This window comes from Olea europaea, chromosome 18 (assembly GCF_002742605.1).
Source record: "Olea europaea var. sylvestris chromosome 18, O_europaea_v1, whole genome shotgun sequence".
Lineage (NCBI taxonomy): Eukaryota > Viridiplantae > Streptophyta > Magnoliopsida > Lamiales > Oleaceae > Olea > Olea europaea.
Window position 1 is genome coordinate 3,225,262 of NC_036254.1, and position 6,062 is coordinate 3,231,323.

Sequence of the window (6,062 nt, forward strand, 5' to 3'; positions counted from 1 at the left end):
AAAAAAAAAATGTCCACTTTCAAAAGGATAACTATATTATATTTTTAATCTTATGTAAATTTAGCTAAACAGACATAAATAAAATTAAGTTAAAATATATCGTTCTAAATTCATCTACTAATATTTATTTTTATAAATTCCTTCAAACCTTTTTATATTCTTTTAGAATTTGTGTTTAACTTAAATTCTAATAATCATAAATACCATCTTCAACTAAAATCATAATACCCTAGTAATCATAAAAATATCCACTTCAACACATTATTTTAGTTATAATTCTTTCATGACCTAAAAAAAGGAACCTTATTTTTTATGCTTTGTTTTAAGTATTGGTTTGACAAATGAAAGTATATGAAAATTTTCAAAATAAGTTCCAATACATGTCCAAATATTCTCACATTATAAAAGAGAATAAATTTAAAATTACCAATTAAAATACAAACAGATAAAATTATTAGCTTATAAGCAAAAATAATAATAATAATAACATGTGATTCGAGGAGGAATTTGTTCAGTGGTATGAGCTGTGTACTCTTAAGAAAATCCAATAAATTTAAAAAAGGATATTCGCAAACCTATGCTCAAAGCATTAGCATGGCAATATGGAAAAACAAAAAATAAGAATCACACTAGATATTGATAGTGATTGGATGAATATAGTGATTTTTTTAAATTTTATTAGTAATATATTTAGAGTGGGATAAATATATAAAATTTGTGTCATTATGTGGATATAATGTTTAAATGAATGAATTTAATAAAAACAATATTGAAATTTGACGTAGATAAAAATTTTATTATTTTAATAGGGATAGATATAGAGTAGAATGAATATATAAAAACTGATAATGTAAATAGCGACACCCTATTTTTTGCCTTACTTTGATCAACTTTGTTTATTTTGCTTCTCTTAGAGACCATTTTCAATTGGGCTCTGTTCCTTCTCAGGCAGAAAAATATATTTTTGGGGAAAAATTTTATAACTAAGAGGTTAAGTATTATCCATTTCAAAATTAAGAACAAATATTTCAAATTTCAAAAATCAGATATTTATTAAAATTTATTTATGATTTAGTTAATTAATTAAATATATTAAGGTTACAGATTTATATAATTTAGTCACAAATTAACGATATAGTTAGTCGCATATTATTTTTCGGTTACAAATAAGAATTTTTATATGTGACAAATCATTTATGATTACAATTCAAAAAATTTATAGGCCACAATTTATTCATCGATCACAAAACAAAAATTTATAAGTCACAACTTATTAATAGGTCACAAATCACAAATATTTTATAAGTCACAACTCATTATACAATCACAAATTATCAATCATAAATTAACAATTTTTTAGTCACATTATTTTTTTGTCACAATTTATCTTTTTTATTGGTCACGTGTTGTTTATTGGTGATGGATCAAAATAATTTGTGACCGCCACAACACTTGCAACCACTATCTCATCACTACCTCCAATAGCACCACCATCATCACCACCAAAACCACCTCTGAACAGTAATACCACTACCTCAAATAATCAACACATTGCAGAAAAATACCACTACATCGTTGTGCTAGATCCACCACCACCGCGATAGATCCGTCGCCACCAACATCTTGCCATCACCACTGCAACCACTATCACGACCACCACCGCTAAAATATGGAAGCTACCACCACAACCACTCCAACAGTAGCACCATCGCACCAATCACTGCCAGCAATACCACCACCGTCGTCGTCGCATCCCATCCCTACATACTGAAAGTTGAAGAATGGCTAGCCAAGAGGAAGGTGAATTGGTTTTCAAGATTTTTTCAAAAATTAATTCTAGATTTCAACCAACGTGATAGCAAATGAAACAATTAGACAAATATGCACAAATACATACAAACACAAAGTCGAATAAGAATAAGTAATGAGTACAATATAGAAGCAGTAAATAAAAGAGAGAGATGATGCAAACAATATAATTGTGGAGGTTCGATCCAAGGCAATGATCTACGTCCTCCGTTACCAAGCTCTCTGGCACGAGTAAGGATTTTTCACTATGTTGATTGACTTATAGTGCAATTTAACCATTTACAATGCTTCTGATGACTTACAAACAATAAACATCAATCTTTATTCAATGTTGAGATTTACGGGACCTCAACACGATCCACATTATTGAACTTTATGGGACCTCAACATGACCTACCTATTGAGCTTTATAGGACATCAATATAACCAATACTTTATCAAAGTGATTTTACAATAAAATCCTCTCTTAATAAATAATACAAAATAAATTAAGTACTAAGATGGGCTAATACTTCAATGAATATTAATAAATGATAGCTTAAGTGTTAGATAAATTTTTTTGATGAATATGATAATTAAACGTTAAATTCAATCAATCAAAGTGTTTCAATGAGAAGATTACGAAGAAATAATGCAATGTAAGTTCAAAAAATTTTCTCAATGAACATCTCTTTTTAAATAAAAGATTATAATTAGTTAAGTACTAAAAGAAATAAGAAACTTTGATAAATATAATGATTGTACAAATTTGGTTCAATCAATCAAAGTTTTTAGCCCTATTCTTTTGATAAGAATGAATTTTTTAATAGTATATTGATGAAAAATGTGTGGTCAAAAAATAAGAAATTTTTTTGAATTTACGTGTAATATTATTTTATTGAAGAATATGTGGTTAAAATGATGTCAAAACATTATTTAAGAATGTATTTTTTCAAATAAAATAATGGAATTCAAACAGAGGCTTAATATGAAAAAGTAGAAAGGATTATGTAATATAAGTGCAAAGACTTTTTCAAAAATATATCTCTCTTTTAAGATTGATATAAATAAGTTAAGAACAAAGAGAGATTAAAAACTTCAATAAGAGAAATTGATTCAACAATTAAAGGTTGTTGTTATGAAGAAATAAATAAATAAAATAAAAATGTAAGCTCAAAGAAGATTTTTCAAAAATATATTTCACAAGAAAGCTCTCTTCATAGTTGTTGCTATGAATGAAAGTAAAGTGATATTTATAACAATCAAAATAAAAAAGTTCTACCCAACCGGATGTTCGCTTGTCAACCGGGCGATCAAACTAGTCATTGTACAACAGTTAAAAAATTTGACCGTTAGCGAACTAGACATCCGCCTGATTAATCGGATGTCCGGTTGACCGTTGACTTTGATCGTTGACTTTTTTATTTTGTTTTTTTAGAATTGTGATCCAAATTCAAGTATGACTTTGAAAAATTAATTTTACTTTTGATTAAAACATTTTATGCAAATGATAATAAAAATTACTTTTCGTTCACAAAATGCTTTTTGAGCTATTGTCATTTATTACTAAATGTTATACATTTTTATATGATCTAGAAGACTAGAATGCCTAGTCTTTAATCTTGCTTTGAAGTTTCTTTCATGTTTGGTCCTTGGCTCTTAAACTTCTCGTCTTGATATTCTTTTGATGTCGTCTCTCATATTCTTGATCTTGATCTTTCTTAGCGTTTATCTTTTAAGCTCTCTCTCGAATGATTTGACTTGGATGCTTAACATCTATTTTGATCTTCATTTCAAGTCCAATATATAATGCTTGATTGATTTTAACATTGAACTATCATCACGCAAAATAAATTATTAGAAGCAATATTAATCTTGTTTATTGTGATCACATTGAGGATAAAGTCAACAATTACCCCATTTTTTATTATGACAAACAAGATGATTTGCAAGATAAGATTGAACAATTTATATCAAACTGATACATGAATATACATTATAAATTTATAATGTAATTCGTGTTCCCCCTATCTTTTACAAATCAATAATCATATATTCAAAGCATATTATATTTTCATTTCAAAGAAGCATATTCATCCAACTTCATCTCCCCTTTTTGGCATAAACAAAAAGATATAACATTTAAGATCAAAACACGACCATAGGTAATAATAAAAGATCTCCCAATTTCAATGCTTTTCAAATCTATCTTACTCAATTTTCCCTTTTAGAATAAACAAAAAAATGTATAACATATGAGAGGAAGAGTATGTCATATAAGATTAACTCTTTAAATCAACCATAAAAATAGTAATATATTCCTCCACAATTAAGCATCAAATATATGCAAGTTTAAATAAAAAGATAATCATCACTTTATAGTAAAAATATTAATCAAAACATGAGTGATGACATGATGAAAGTACAATCATTTGGATAAAATTTATATATATTCCAACCAATTATGCACATAGAATCAATCATACAAGGACATTTAATTTACCCACAAACTTCAAATTCATTGATAATTCCCAAAATTTCTTTAGTGTTAAGATAATGCATTTGCAACCAAACAATTTTTAAATAAACTATTTTCATTTAGTATAAATCTTAGTCATTTCTTGCAATGTGCGATTCTTCCTTTATATAACATCATTTTATCGAAGAGTTCTAGGAGCCAAGAAATAGCCATCAATTTGCAAAAATCACCAAAATCAATATTATCAAACTCTCCATCATGATCACTTCAAACATATGATAGCGTATCCCTTTCATTTTGAACCTTTTTACAAAGATGTTTAAATGATTCAAAATTTCATGCTTTAGGTTCAAAAATCGGACTCAAGTGAATATATAAAAGTCATCAACAACGACGAAAGCATAATACTTACCATTTGAGCTTATGATTCTAGATAGTTCAAAATGATTTATTTGAAGAAGTTGAACATGTTTTGTAGTCAAAGAATATTGCTTTAGTTATAAATAATTCTTCACTTGTTTTTCAAATTGACATGCATCACTAACTTTCTCTTTCTCAAATTTCAAATATAGCATATCTCTAACAAAATAATTTTTGAAAATATTTGAAATTATGTCCATGCAAACATGATCTAATCTTCTATGCCACAATCAAGTATCTTTTAAATTTGATAAATATGTTTCTTCACTTTCAAACTCAATGTTTATGACATAAACATCTTTATTTCGGTCTCATACAAACATCACCTCTTTTGATAAAGCATTTAGAAATATCAAATTTGATATGATAACATTTATCACACAATTGATTTAAAAACTAGATAGATTATGTTTAACATTATCTATTAAGAAAAAAATTTCAATAAAAAGAGATGGGTAAATACCAATAATTTCAATGATTTTTCTTTTGACACTATTTTCAAAAGTATCATGACCAATATCATTCTTTTTGAACTTTGTCAATCAGTTTGAACAATTGATATCAAAACATAATAAATTATATTATATATCATAGCATATTTCAAATACATAAAACTGATTTATGCTCAATCGGAAGTCCTCTTGAAAGATCCGGACGATGGAATTTGGACATCCGTTTCCATTTTAAATAAAATTTGAATTTTATTATCGTAAATGCATAAAGTAATTGTTTTATCAACAAATTAACATATAAACATATTAGTCACATATTTCAAATTTATTTATAATTTCCAAACCTCTTCGAATATGTAAAATTCTATCAAGAGCTAGAGGTCTAATAGAACTATTGGCCAATTGATTTTTTGTATAGCTAGCAAATCAAAGTGGTTGCCTTTGGATGCCAAAGACCTAATGTCTTAGTGCCACTAAGATATCTAAAAATCCATTTTTCGAAAAAAGGGTACTATTCTTTACGATTAAATTGAAATATAACACATAAGCACATATTAAACATAATATCAGGTCAACTTGAGATTAAGAAGAAAGGATTCGATCATACCTGGATATTTTGTTATGTTAACGAATATATCTTGATCATCCAATTTTATTAATGAACTCTTTGGAGTGTTCGTTAGCTTCAATTCTTTCATTTTGAACTCCGTTGTTACTCTTTAAGTATAGAGCTTGTTTCCAGGTCATGTGCTCAAACATCCACTATCTAAGAATTACTTGATCTTTGTCTTCTCTAGTACCTAAAAAATAATTCAATTTTTATCCTTTGGTACCCATACAACTTTGGGTCCTTGTTTGTTAGTGTTTTGTGGACTTTTGAATCCACTTTTGTTTGCTTTTAAAGTGCAACATCTTTTTAGTCC